This window comes from Pongo pygmaeus, chromosome 2, assembly GCF_028885625.2.
Source record: "Pongo pygmaeus isolate AG05252 chromosome 2, NHGRI_mPonPyg2-v2.0_pri, whole genome shotgun sequence".
NCBI classification, from domain to species: domain Eukaryota; kingdom Metazoa; phylum Chordata; class Mammalia; order Primates; family Hominidae; genus Pongo; species Pongo pygmaeus.
This window is the reverse complement of record NC_085930.1, coordinates 158,947,446-158,962,963: the sequence shown is the minus strand read 5'-3', so window position 1 is coordinate 158,962,963 and position 15,518 is coordinate 158,947,446. Positions and strand designations below refer to the sequence as shown.

Genomic DNA, 15,518 nt, shown 5'->3' with positions numbered 1-15,518 from the left:
ACTCAGCAATCTTGAAACCAGAAGTCCTCACTTCTCCATTTTTGACTTCAGCAACTGGGGTAGATGTATCTGGCATTTGTCAAAATGGAGAAAGCTAAGAATAAAACAGGTTTGGAAAGAACGACCACATTTTTTTTGGTCATGTTGATTTTAAGATGCCTTTTAGACATTTTAATTGCAGATGTTGAGTAGACAGTTGGATACAATGAATTTGGAGTTCCGGAAAGAAGGGGCATAGATTTTATTTAGAGTCACAAGATAAATGTGATTACCCAGACAATCTGTACAGATAGTGGCAGGAAGAAAGTGCAGGCTCAGCATATAAACATCAAGCAAAGAAGGAGATATCAGCAAAGGAGACTGAGAAGGAGCTGTTGGGGAGATAGGCAGAAAATCAGGTGAGTGCAGTATCTTGGAGGCCTAGAAAGAAAAGTGTTTGAAGGAGTTCAACTATATACGGTAAGAGTGAAATAGGATATAAACAGAGAGGTGGCCATTGCATCTGCCAACACAGAGGTTATTGGTGACCTTGACCAAGCAGCCTCATAGAGTGATGGTATCCAGAGAAGCTTGAAAGAAGTGGCCTGAGGAAAGAATATGAGTGAAGATGTGAGACTGCAACTGTAGATGACATGCTCACCAACTCTCCTGCTGTGTATGCTTTGTTCATCATTAAATCTTTAGCAACTAGTAACCACACATAAAATATATGTGGATTCACTGAAAGAATGAATCTGGTCCAAGTGTTCCTACAGTGCTAGGATCTTTTCTAATGCATGCACTTCCATTGTGTCCCACCCTGTCTTTATGCTCAGAGAAATTAATTTTAACAATATGAAATTAATTTTAACAGGTGAAATTAATTTTAATAATATACTTAATTCACTATATTCAAAGCATTATCATTTCAACATGAAATCAATTCTAAAAAATCTTGGAGCTATCTGACATTGTGTGTGTGTGTTAAGTCTTTGAAATACAGCATATGCTATACTCTTCCAGTACATGCCAGTTGGAACCAGCTACATTTCAAGTGCTTAATATGGTCAGCGGCTACTGTATTGGCCATATTAAGTCATTCCTTTTCAAAGGGAAGCAAAAGTTGTGACTATAATCTGTGAGCTTCAAAAGGTCACAAATTGGTTTACGCAAACCATTTATATGCAAAGCAAGTTTGTTTGGCAACAGGAATTGCATCGCTCAGCTGAGAACATTCTGTAGCCCGCTGGACATAGGCATTTGGGGCCAGTGAATGGAAACAGGATTTCTGCCTGAAGGACCAACTCCTATTAGCTATGAAGTCTTGGGCATTTTCCTTTCCCAATGCATCTAGTATTTTTCCTCACTTTACAAATTAAGACTTTATTTTCTGGATATCCAACATGCCTCATGTAGCAACTAAGATGTGTTTATGAGCCTTTTGGGAATCTCTGGAATTTACATGGAATTCCATTGATGGTGTGATGATGTGTAAAACAGAATGAACTCCATGTGCTCTGTGGCATGGATAGGCCTGAACCCAATTACAACTAATTTCTACATTAATTGAACATGAATTCAAATAACATACTCCTTTGCCTTACAATACATTAGGATTCTAGAGATTATGAATGCATTATCAAGATGACCTAATTCATTCTTGCTCTGTTAACTGGTTGTTTTGGTTGGTAAATACCCAGTTTTATCTGTGTTTGCTTCATTCACTGAGCTAGAGCTTGTTTCTCCCAAGAGAGACCTGATTAGGGGCAGGCGGGTGGGCAGGCTTCCACTACAGACCAGCTAGCTTCCCAGGTCTAAGACCCTCTTACATTCTGTGAGGCACTGTCTTTCATGCTGTTCACAAGTTGGTCCAAGAGGCATTCTTGAAGATTAAAATTCACACAGAAAGAGCATGTTTGGCTTTCAGAGGATCAGCCATGTCATTTTTATGTCTGCATGAAGGATGGCATCTCAAAATTTTCCGAGCTGGTCCAACTCTGCAAACAAATGACCTGCATGTTGTCAAATCACCAGCTCAGGCCAAGGCGGATACTCACAGCGCCTGGCCCACCCAACTCCCAGCAGTCCTCTCCAGCAAGCTTGTCACACTTCTGAAAGGTGATATTTTAGCAGTCTGTTTATAAAACTGCCAAAGGAACATTTATCATGAGGTGCAAACAAAACAAGCACAGGAGAGAAATGTTTTGCACCAGGTTTCCCAGAATTCTGAAACATGTCTCCTAAACACTCTGAGACACCTGTGGTTAACCTGTGCAGTAAGTATCAGAAGCAAGTATCAGAAGAGTACATGGACCAGGTGTGGTGGCTCACTCCTGTAATCCCAACATTTTGGGAGACGAAAGTGGGAGGATTGCTTGAAGCCAGGAGTTCAAGGCCAGCCTGGGCAACAAAGCAAAATCCCCATTTCTAAAAAAATTAGCTGGGCATGGTGGCATGTGCCTGTAGTCCCAACTACTCGGGAGGCTGAGGCAGGAGGATATGCTTGAGCCCAGGAATTTGAGGCTGCAGTGAGCTGTGACTGCACCACTGCACTTCAGCCCAGGCAACAGATCAAGACTCTGTGTATTAGTCAGTTCTCACACTGCTAATAAAGACATACCTGAGACTGGGTAATTTATAAAGAAAAAGAGGTTTAATGGACTCACAGTTCCACGTGGCTGACGAGGACTCACCGTCATGGTAGAAGGCAAAGGAGGAGAAAGGCACGTCTTACATGGCTGCAGGCAAGAGGGAACTTGTGTAGGGCAACTCCCCTTTATAAAACCATCAGATCTCGTGACACTTATTCACTGTCACGAGAATAGCATGGGAGCCCCCTCCCCACCATGATTCAATTACCTCCCACAGGGTCCCTCCTGTGACATACAGGAATTATGGCAGCTACAATTCAAGATGAGATTTGGGTGGGGACACAGCCAAACCATATCACAAAACAAAACAAAAAACCCATATGTCCTGTAATGTACACACATTCTGAAGTGAAAACAAGCTGGGAAGTCCAGTATGGCTAAAAGTGTCAGAATCCTCCACAACTGTGCTCAAGAGATTATTAAAATATACTGAGGGGACATTTTTCTTATTACAGCAGAGGTGACATGAGTTCAAGAGATCCAGGAATTGCTGAGTTAAAATACCCTTGACTGACTGTATTAGCCCCTAGCATTATATTAAAATTTGACAAGCCACCCATGATTGGAAAGCAAATAGACAACTTGCTTCAAACCGATGGTGATAAATCAGTCACTCACCAGGAGCAGTAGCCACTGACACACAGACATGAGTATTATGCAGTTTTCTTTAGTGATTTACCCAGCTGGCTGTCTGCCTACTTGTTTGAACGTCTTTGGGGAAATACCAGAATTAGAAGTTAATGTACTGAAGAAGCTACCATCAGAACGTTATTCACTAACTGAGAAAACCTGAAAATAATCAGAAAGATCTGGCTGCAGGCATTGATGCCAGACAAATATAGAGCCTGCTTCTCACTTCCCTGGAGGTCACAGGCCAGGCCATCCATGACACATTTGGGAAATTAGGGAAATAAACTCCGATGGACCAAAGAGTCTTGTGTTGTACCACTCAAACCAGAAAGGTGTAGAGCTAAAAGGTGCTCTGAACATCTCAGGATGCCCCCAACACTAACCTCAGTCAAATGTGTATGACAGGGAACCTCAGTCAAATGTGTATGACAGGGGACCTCAGTCAAATGTGTATGACAGGGGACCTCAGTGAAATGTGTGTGACAGGGGACCTCAGTGAAATGTGTATGACAGGGGACCTCAGTCAGATGTGTATGACAGGAGTGTCCAATCTTTTGGCTTCCCTGGGCCACATTGGAAGAAGTAGAATTGTCTTGGACCACACATAAAATATACACACTAACGATAGCTGATGAGCTACAAAAAATAATAAAATCACAAAAAACCCTCATAATGCTTTAAGAAAGTTTATAAATTTGTGCTGGGCTGCATTCAAAAGATCTCATAATGTTTTAAGAAAGTTGATAAATCTGTGTTGGGCCACATTCAAAGCTATCCTGGGCCCCATGTGGCCTGTGGGCCGCAAGTTGGACAAGCTTGGTCTATGGACAAGGCACAGACCTGATCTGTCCTAGATCTAGTGCTGGACTAGATGCCATTCCATCTCTCTTTGTCCTTCTTTGTCTTCTCCCCCTTCCCTCCCCTATCTTTCCCCCTTCCCTCTTCCTGCACAGTAGATTGAAATAGAAAAGTAAGAGCTGGGTCAGAGGTAGGTGTTAGATGATTTTCATGGTGTCCTGCAAATGAATAAAGCAACGTCTTGGCACCCATCAATTAAAAGGCATTTTGAGGAGCTACTTTCTGGCCAGAGTAGGAGGTGGGTAAGGGACTGAAAGTAAGTCTCATACTGACATATTTGTTTAGGTGACTTCTTCTTTCCTAGGTTATGGGCATCTTGAAGGCAGGAGTCACGTCTTAAGATAGGCTTTTAAAACAACATGTATTTTTGTTGTCTGATTGTGAAATAAATATATACTCATAGAAAAAACTGAAACACATTTTTAAAAATCTCATTTTACACCTAGCTTTTAGAATAGTGTCTGGAACATAACAGGCACTCAATAAAATTGTGTTGGAGAGGGAGGAAGAAGGGAAAGTGACATCAATCTCCTCATTAAAATGCACATAATTCAGCAGTGGCCACGTGGGGGGCAGTGAGTCAGGAGGTGCTAAAGCTGCACTGTGTAGCTCAGGAGCACAGGTTGCCTGCAGCTCCGGCTGCTGCCTCTAATCTCAGAAGTTTTTCAGGGGTAGATGTGAATTTACCAGATAACAAGGACCTGGGATTACTTAGCCTGGAAAAGAGAAGCCTTGGAAACAATTTAAAAATTAGCATGGTAACAGTATTTCCATTATACAAAGTCATATATGTTTCTGAGAGACAAATGGAAAAATGTGAATGAATCCCCTAGAGTTCCAGTCCTGTTGATATTTTGGCACATTCTCTCCAAGCACGTTTTCTAGATGTTACTCTTTTGTCATTGTTCTTTTCCGTTGCTGGGATCATGCTCAATCCATGAGGGGTCATGGCCCATCTGTGGTCATGAAACCTATGTGGTGGGTCTAACTAGCATGGAAAAAGACAAATTGGAAGAGCATATAAAATGCTAAAATGTACTCTCCCCAGGGTAGGCAAGCATTGTCTCATGCAACCTTTGTTTCAGTAATAACATATGTATGGGTGTCCTGGGTCAAGATGCAAAAACAACCATTTACCCTGGGTGTGGTCAAAAGGTTTGAGAAACAGTGCACAATATTTCTTTCTGCTTGTTCCCCTAATTTAATTTAAAAAATGCTTATATATTATTGCATTTTAATGACAATTATCATTGTTAGTAGTCTAATATGTCATTAAGTGGATGTACTATAACTTATCTAACACTTCCCCTCTTGCTGGGCATTTATTTCATTTCACAATTATAAATAATATGGAAATAAAAAAATCTTTTTGCAAAGTTTTTTTCCACTTATAAAACTAGATTCCAAAAAATGAAATGATTATATCAAAAGATATCATTTTCTGTGTAACAGAGATGAAATTTAATAGGCTACATAACTGGGAAATGCAGTTTGTAAATTTCTTTCCTTTCTGTAACTGAATTTAACTAGCTCCTACTTCCCTGTTTCTCCTCATTAGCAGAAAACTTAATCTCATCAGTTCAAGATAAATTAGTCCCTCTGGTTTAAAATTCTGTTTGTTCTTGGTAATTACTCCATGAATTTAGGATTCTTGCTCCTCCCTGTAGCTTTCCCAAGTGAAGCCCTCAGATGGGTACAAATCTGGTCCAAAGTTACCTGCTGGCCTTGCTAACCCCTCCTGAGGTGTACCCGGTTCCACCAGTTCTTGGGCATCACTCCATTCCTGTTTCATCCATTTCTGCCAGTCATGGGCAATCCAGTCTACACAGTCTGCCTTCTCCTGGCCCAGCCCAAAGGCTTCTCTAGCCTGCTGACCTTAGCTGCACTGCTGTCCACCCTGCCCCCCGGGAGCACAGAAGCTCTCAGGTGTTTCCCTTGACCCAACCAGGGAGTGTAGGATGCTGTGCCAACCAGGGAGTGTAGGATGCTGTGAAGCTAGCCACAGGTTCATCTGTTTCAGTATCTCCACAGCTATCGCTACTCTGACATTCAGGTGCACGGATTTTCCACAATGCTTGCTCCCCTCCAGGCTTCTCCTGGGAAGCCAGGGAATGGTATCTTCTGCTGTAGGATCCTTGTAAATTTATCTGAAGGATTTTCATTCCCTCAGGTTGTGCCAGCCATGGAGGTGTATAGCTTGCCTCTCCCTTTAAGAAAGTGACTTGCCATTCAGATGCAAGAATGTCATTAGCTGACAGGCCCCAGCTATGTGTCTCTTCAGGTTCTCCCTCAGCTTTTGAGCTGAGGCCACACTCTTTCCAGGCAGGGCCCAGCCAACAATTGAGCACAGCGAGGATCCTCGGGTGTCGCTATTTCTGCCCAACACAGAACTCCTCTAAGAGGCTTTCTTGGCTCCAGAGTTCCCAGGAGTGGGCAGAGACGGTCAGATTTGGATTGCAGTTATAGGCTCTCTCTGCTCAACTTTCCCCTCTTATCTGTCACAGGTGCCCTCCCCTGACACTTACCTCACCCCATAAACTTCTTGCACTCCTAACTCCAACCCAAGGGCTCAAGTGACACAAAGCCCCTTTTCCCCAGAGCAGTGGGCCCTATGCCCCTTCCCAGAAACTATCCACATTTAAACCTTGGTTACTTCCCTCCAATTCTCCCTTTGCTGTCATTAGTCAAGGACATGTTTCCCTTTGGTGAGAAAGTGGATTTGACCTCATCTCCCTTTATATGCCATAAATCCCTGCTTCCATCACTGCCAGGCACTCACCTCACTGAGCATCTCTGCACGCTGGGCAAGTGCTGGGGACTTTCCCTCATTTTCAGAGCCTTTGGAACCACCATCTCCGTTCTACAGATGTAGAACATTAGATTCAAAGTCCCTGAGGTTCTATGTAGATCGTTCCTGAAGAGCAAGTACAAAGTGAAGCACAGAGAACCCAGCTAGCAGGAAGGAGCTTTGATTTTGTCTTTATTTATTTATTTATTTTGCTTGCATTCACCTAACCATTAGCTGGCTAGTGGTATGTAACTTACATGACTATTAACTGCAATATTAAGAAAAAATGAATTTCTAAAGTTTCATAGAGTCAGGAGAGCTCCTGATTGAACATTTCTTCAGGGCAGCCCAGAAAGTACTGAATATAAAAGATCTCGGGGAATTGCTAATCATCATAATAACTTTGATAAAATATCTGAAAAGATGTGGTTTACATGGGACACAAAGGAGTTTAATCCATGTTTGAGTTAATGAATGAATTTATATATATAGAATATAGGATATAGAAAATTTAATAACAAAGAAAAGAAGCCCAAAGGTTTTCGTCTGGCCCAGTGTCTATGACTTCTACAACTACAAGATGAGGATGTTCGTGATGCACTGAGATATACTGGTATTAAGTAAACCCCAAGGAATTCTCGGAAACTGGTTCTTTTGTGCCGATGACCTAGCAGTTGTAGAGGAAACTGAAGGGAAGCAAAGCAGACAGTCTTGGACTGGGAGCACACAGCTGGTATTCATGGGTTGAAGCAGGTCTCTCTGAGGCCAAGCTCTGCACACAACAGCTGTTTATGGTCTAAGCAGCACTCAGCTGGTGACATGCATCCTGGAACAGTGCCTCTCAAAATTTAATGTGCATACAAATTAAAGGGGCATCTTGTTAATAAGAAGATTCTGATTCTGTAGGTCTAGGTCAGGGGCCTGAGACTCTACATTTCAATAAGCTCCAAGGTGACGCCATGGACACTATAGTTCATTGGCCATAGTTTAAGTTCCAAAGGATATGAAACATGCTCAGACAGCTTCATGCTTAATGCCAGAGGCACAGACACTGTTTGAATAATTTATTCCCCCCATCCCCAGCCCTCATTTTCAAAGATGCCTTTGCAGTTTCTTGTTAAGGAAAGTTATCCAGAAGCAAACACAAGTCCCTCATAGCCTACTGCAGCATTGTTTCTGTGAAGCCATCATCTCTCCCAACCTAAGACAAATATTTCCTAAGTAGGAGAGGTATGCCCACAAAATGATTTCATTTGATAGAAAGACACGGCATTAAATGACCTTGAATCAATAAGGATATTACTTCCTTTCCAGTTCTCTTTCCATCCTCCTAAGTATGTCAAAGAGAAAGTCTCTGTTAGGTGCTATTATGTCTTTGAATGCTTGCTGCTCTCCCTGTATTGGGATGTGATTGGTTGCTAACAACAGAAAACCCAACTAAAAATGCCTTAAATAAATGAAATAGCCTAGAGGGTGGAGGGGTTGCTCAGGCTGGTCATCTCAGCTGGCTCTGGAGCCTTCAAAATATTGGCCTCACTCTTGGACTAGAAGTAACTTTTCCAATTGGCTGTGGCAGCTCCAGGCCTTGCATTCATACTCAACATTGGCCCCAGTTAACATCCAGAGGAAAAGATGCATTCTATTCTCAAAAGACAAAAAAATCTTCTTTTCCCAAAAGGTTCCAGAAAACTTCCTCTTTGTGTTTCATCAGCACGAATCAATTCACATGGCCTTTCCTGGACAGTTTCAATGATCAACAGTAGCCTGAAGCCTTAGGCTTGGGCCCTTGGCAAGGGGGATGAGTGTTGGGTGGTTAAAACAAGAATCTCTTCATTGCCTTGTCAACAAAAAAAGAGCAGGCCTCTTGTTGGATGCCTTTGGGCAAGAAACAGTGGGCAATTCAACTAGATTTTAATAATGGGAGGGGCATTTGGGTTTTTTGTTGTTTTTTCAGTTGCTTTCTCTTGATGGCAAATGATACTAATTTCCTATTCACAGTTGTAAGAAGAAATTTTATTTTTTATTACTTGTATTTCAGTTTTACAATATAAGTTAATTTAGAGAAAAATGTTAAAGAATAGAACACAATACATAAATGTGGCAAAAATTATGAAGGTCATAGGAAAATGAGAAGTTTGAGAAACATCACTGCACTGTTACTTCCTGGCTAACAGATACTTGGAACTCCTAAATAAAGAAGGTTAGTTGTTTAAGACACATCACCTGCTACTCAGTTGCTGTGGGTTGTAGTCTGGTGGGTTCTCATCCTAGACTGGATTAGAACCACATGGGAGTTTTAACAAAGCAAATGTCTGGGTTCCACCCTCCAAAGACTATAGATGGTTTCCCGTGGGGTCTGTGTGTTAGCATTTTTTAAAAGCGTCACAGGCTATTCTAACGTATAGCCAACATGAGAACCACTGTTGAGATCTCTGAGAAATCATTCTGAAATGGAAATGAACAGGAATTTAGTTTGATCCCATGCTAGGCTGTGTCTCCATCTTGTAACTGAGCAGTTTAGCTTCAAAACACATTTTTCAAACTTTTTTTCCCCTTTTTCTCTTTTCTCCCTAGTCTCAAGATGTATCCTTGAAGAAAATTGCAGAAACCTCTTTTTTTCCTTCTTAGTCTTAAAATATAGCCTTAAAGTGTGCTTCAAAACTTCACATCTCTCCCTCTCCCACCATACACTCTTACACTATGCACATTTATCCAACTACATGCCTGTTACGAAGTTTCAGGGGCAATCTTGTGACAAACCAGGCATGGAGAGCTAGCTGTGAAATTCCAGAGATTATCTCGAGGTAATTAGTCTACAGCCCAGCCACTGCTGAGATGACACCAGCACACACTCCAGGTGGACCATGACTCAAGATGGCCACCAGAACAAGGCACACAGACCTTACACCCAGCACCATGCCCGCATGCCTCCCTCTCCAAGTTCCTCTTTTAAGCCCCTCTCCCCAGCCTAAAGTTTGAAGTGTTTCTTTTAAGGAATGAGACTGGCCATTTCCCCAATGGCTGGCTTTTGGAATAAAGTCACTTTCCTTTTACTGTGTCTCGTCCTTGTTCATTTGGCTTTACAAGCAGTGATCAGCCGAGCTTGCATTTGGTTACAGTCTCAAAAATTATAACTTGTCTTATGTATCTACTATCAGTCCAGTTAAGAAGAATACAAAGATGTGCACTGCTGTTCAGAGACTAAAGGGGCAAAGACGTTATTTTAGTAAATACAATACATTTTGAAAATACTGTTTTCCAAGTAGTGTTCTTATAATAAATTTACAAGGACAGTTAAAAATGCAAGATGTTAATGTTAGATTATGATATCTCTTATGCGGGCTTTGGAAAAAAAAAAGTGTGCACTAAAGCTTAGAGTATTTAAAAGCTATTTTTAAAAGTTAATGTACATTTTCTTATATTCTTGTTGATATAAAAATATTAACCTGGGGTGTACAGCTTCAAACTTCAGATATTCATCTGTTACAGATTTAGCTAAGTGTTTGAAGATAAGTATAGTCACTGAGATCTAGAGTTATTATGGTTTCAACGTATAATCACCATCAAATTCACGTGAAAGGTCATATATTTGTACATGGGTGATTTTATGTTGCTTATGGCATTTATAAAATAAGGTACCTCGCTCTTCACTATTCAATAGTACGATCAATGCAACAATACCACAGTACTAAAGGGGTTGCTAATCTACTTCCATATTTCCTCCACGTGAAATTTTACTGGTAGCTTTGGTCTTCTTTCTGTGTCATGGGAGTATTGACATTTTTAATCCAACTACCTTGTAGCATAAATGAATGTTAACAAAGGTACTTTGAGTTTCTGTGTAAGAGCGAAGGGTGAAATGCCAAGGAAGGCTCACAACATGGAAGTAATCCCGGCAAGTATAGAATGAAACTTCTGCAATTCTGAAAGGTGCCTGATTTGTTAAGCAGGTTCCTAAAATGGCTCTGATGCTGGACAAAGAATGAACAATTTGTTGTAGATGAATAGAAGAGAATATGTGACCATCATTTGTCATATTTTCCCATCCTGCTCACATTTTTAAATTCAATGAATGCTTATCAAGCACCAATATGTGCCAAGCCCAGACACTGAGGTAATGAATGTAAGCATAGAGATCTCCATTGGAAGCCCAAGTCAGGCCAGAAGACAAGACTTTGTCTCTAACTAGACAGCTCTTAGGGGAATGAGGTTGACATCCAGTTCAAGGAGGACTAAACGTGCCATGAATCGATGTGGTTACTCTAACAGAGAAGTCCTACTGGGGATCACAACAAGCAAATAAATCTTAGTTTGGAAGGATAAAGGTCCTTTAGAAGGTGTCAGAGTAATTTTTCTCCTGGAGTGAATTCACGTATCTGGACTACCTCTGCTCCAGCCCCCAAGACCTTGACTCACATTTTTTCTCCTCCCCTTGCCCTACTGACCACCACCACTCCTCATACCATCCCCTGGTACAACCTTTGCCTACCCTCACTAAACCACCATCTGCTCCTGACTGCTTGTCCTATCTGGGCCCTATTGCAGGAGCCCACATCCTTGGTATGATCCTCAAAATTTATATCATTATTACAAACCATTAACATAGAAACTTTAATATTCCAGAATCATGTCTGAATTTTACTTTTATATTACATACTGAAAAAAAGCTTCACCTAGAAATTTTGCTTAAAGAATTAAAGTATAAATAGAAAGATAATTCATAATTTAAGTCATTCGTATTCCTTAATGCAACTGTAATAATTTCATGTAAGATCCTATGCCATGATGCCCAAACACTTGGATTTTGAGCTAACAAATAATATGACTACACAGTGTCAACAATATTTATACTACAGAGGGAGAAGGATGTATTGTATAACCTTATTTCAAATGATAAAGCAAGCATCTGAGCCTGGCATCATTTCAAGTGTGAGAACAAGCATTGGTGCTTGCTAACTAGTCAAGTTGTGTATTTGTTTCAATAGACTGCTACTTTTATTCCAGGCTTGCTTTTTGACCAGTGTCCATTTAAATGTATGTCTTAATTTGATTTTTTTTCTTTGCTACTTACCAAAGACAATACTCTTGAAAGCCAGTACAGAAAGAGTGAGGCCTGACATGTTCCCCTTTTAATTTGCCAGTATTGATGATTTTATGGTTAGACCTGTGTGCAGAGAAAATAAAGGGAGAAAGTCATGCAAAACAAATTATTACCTGTCAAACTCTTTTTTTTTAAATTTAACATTAGAGATTATAGCCCCAACAAATGGATTTTTTTCCTCCCTATTTAAAAGCACTCTCTTCTGATTGATATTTAATGCTTACAGTGACCACACGGGACATGTATTGTTTGCAGCCATGTAAGCTGCCTTCATTTAAAGGGTTCAATATAAAAGCCCAGAAGGACAATTCATTTATTTAGTTGCCTTTAGTCAAAACTGAAACAGTTCCTGGGCACTTTAAAGGAATATTGATCATTCAACCCACTATGCTATTTGCAGAAAGGCAGATGAAACCACTTTGTGCCTTTCATAAAAATCCTTTCAATTATAGTTGAAAGAGCTTTATTTACACCTGCCAATGCTGCCTTTTATGTCTCTGCTTTACTTTCTGCAGAGATAATCTTTGTTCCATCATGTCTTTTAAAAAGCGTAGGTCACAGTGAATAATGATAGAACTCATGAGGAAATATGGGACTCCACGGGGGACAGTTTCAGTTCCTTCTTGAGATTGTCATTAGGGCTGTTCCAAAATACTCCATACACATGGTAGGATTGCACCTCTCTGCCTACAGGAGGTTAGAAGTGGTCATAGGACTTGCTCTGACAGAGAGGTGTACATGGAAGTGATGTGTGTCACTTCCAGGCAGGTTTAAAAGCCAGTGTGTACATGGCCATATTCTCTTTTCCCACTGCCATGACAACCTGCCATGGTCTAGAGAGCACCTTCTTCAGCCTGAGTCCCAGAGAGAAGACATAAAGCAGTGGAGCAAAGCTCCTGCTGGCACTTGATGGACAATGGCACAATTATACACCTTTGCTGTTTCAAACCATCGAGATTTAGGGGCCAAGTCCCAAGGAGAAACTGTCTTGTAAGTGCCGATTAGAAGGGAAATTTGTTTAGAGGTCACAATAACCAAATGAGAGCATTGTCTTTTATATAAATTGAATAAATAAGTTGAAATTCTGTATTTATATAATGATTGACCCAGTCCCTTCTCCCTCCCAGCATTATTTTTATTTTTAAATAGGAGAAATCATGTGACCTTTTGGGACACAAACTGCCATTGCCACTTTCATTTTGAGATGTATTTCTTTAACGGCAATTTTATTACTAAAGAACATGTGCCCCCAGCAAAAGAAATGACCATCAGAGTGAACAGGCAACCTACAGAATAGGAGAAAATTTTTGCAATCTACCCATCTGACAATGTGCTATTATCCAGAATCTACAAAGAACTTAAATTTATAAGAAAAAAACAAACAACCCCATCAAAAAGTGGGCAAAGGATGTGAATAGACACTTCTCAAAAGAAGACATTTATGCAGCCAACAGACACATGAAAAAATGATCATCACTGGTCATCAGAGAAATGCAAATCAAAACCACAATGAGATAACATCTCACACTAGTTAGAATGGCGATCATTAAAAAGTCAGGAAACAACACATGCTGGAGAGGATGTGGAGAAATAGGAACACTTTTACACTGTTGGTGGGACTGTAAACTAGTTCAACCATTGTGGAAAACAGTGTGGCGATTCCTCAAGGATCTAGAACTAGAAATACCATTTGACCCAGCCATCCCATTACTGGGTATATACCCAAAGGATTATAAATCATGTTACTATAAAGACACATGCACACGTATGTTTATTGCGGCACTATTCACAATAGCAAAGACTTGAAACCAACTCAAATGTTCATCAATGATAGACTGGATTAAGAAAATGTGGCACATATACACCATGGAATACTATGCAAGCCATAAAAAAGGATGAGTTCATGTCCTTTGCAGGGACATGGATGAAGGTGGAAACCATCATTCTGAGCAAACTATCACAAGGACAGAAAACCAAACACTGCATGTTCTCACTCATAGGTGGAATTGAACAACGAGAACACTTGGACACAGGGTGGGGAACATCACACACTGGGGCCTGTTGTGGGGTGGGGGGAGCGGGAGGGATAGCATTAGGAGAAATACCTAATGTAAATGATGAGTTAATGGGTACAGCAAACCAACATGGCACATGTATACCTAGCTAACAAACCTGCACATTGTGTACATGTACCCCAGAACTTAAAGTATAATTAAAAAAAAAAAAAAGAACATGTGCCCCTGAGCAAGCCACTTAATTTCTCTAGGCCTCAGTTCCCCAGCGTATGGAGAAGGAAGGAAATGGAGTAGACGCACCAGACTCCTTGCCTGTGGTCTCCTGCAATATATTAGCTCATTTGGGCTTTTAAAACAATATACCATAAACCAGGTGTCTTATAAACAACAGAAATTTATTTCTCATAGTTCTGGACGCCGGGGAGTGTAAAGTCAAGGCACAGGCAGTTTCGGTGTCTGATGAGAGCTGCTTCCTCATAGGCAGCTATCTTCTCCCTGTAACCTCTCATGGCTGAAGGGGCAAGGATCACTCCAGACTCTTTCATAAGGGCACTAATCCCATCCATGAGGGTCCCACCTTTGTGACCTAATCACCTCCCAAAGGGCCTACCTCCTAATACCATCACCTTGGAAGTTAGGATTTCCACACAGGAATTTTGGAGGAACATAAACACTCAGTTAAGCAGTAGCAGTCTGCGTTTAATACATAGTTCACAGAAATTAATAGAAAATTAAATGAAACCTAAAACTCAAATCTTTTAGCTCTTCTTCTAGTTCCTGAAAAGTGTTATTAAAGCTTATAGCAATTTTGTTATGAGACTGTATCTTCCTATGAGAGAGAAGCCTAAAGTGAAAAAAAGAGAATTTTCGAAGAAATGAAAGAGTTTAGGAAAATTTTGGTTTTGGTTTTTTTTTTGTTGTTGTTTGTTGTTTTGTTGTGTGTGTGTGTGTGTGTGTGTGTGTGTGTGTGTGTGTTTTCAGATGGAGTCTCTCTCTGTTGCCCAGACTGGAGTGCAGTGTCACGATCTAGGCTCACTGCAACCTCCGCCTCCCAGGTTCAAGCAATTCTCCTGCCTCAGCCTCCCAAGTCTCTGGGATTACAGGTGCCCACCACCATGCTGGGCTAATTTTTTGTAGTTTTTTAGTAGAGACGGGGTTTTGCCATGTTGGCCAGGCTGGTCTTGAACCCCTGACCTCAGGTGATTCACCCACATTGGCCTCCCAAAGTGTTGGTATTACAGGCATGAGCCATTGTGCCCGGCCTTGTTTTGTTTTTTAAATGAACTTTTGATTGAAGTATACCCTACATATGAAAAAATGCACAAATCAGAAGTGAAGAGCTTGGTGAATTTTCTCAAAGTGAAAATTCACTTTGTAACCAGCACCCAGAGCAAGAAACAACATGATCAGCACCCAGAAACCCTCCTCACACCACTCCTTGACACAAAGGCTGTCACCATGCTGACTTTCTCTAGGTTGACTTCTAATGGCAGAGA

The 15,518-nt window shown here is 40.9% G+C and overlaps 1 long non-coding RNA gene across 1 annotated transcript in view; it reads right to left on the bottom strand.

Moving 5' to 3' along the window:
• LOC129032652 (uncharacterized) overlaps window positions 1-15,518 on the bottom strand; it is a 53,652-nt gene that overhangs the window by 14,543 nt on the left and 23,591 nt on the right. The window contains exon 2 of the long non-coding RNA XR_008501424.2: window positions 11,978-12,070. This is a non-coding gene — a long non-coding RNA (uncharacterized LOC129032652). The remainder of the gene's footprint in view (window positions 1-11,977; window positions 12,071-15,518) is intronic.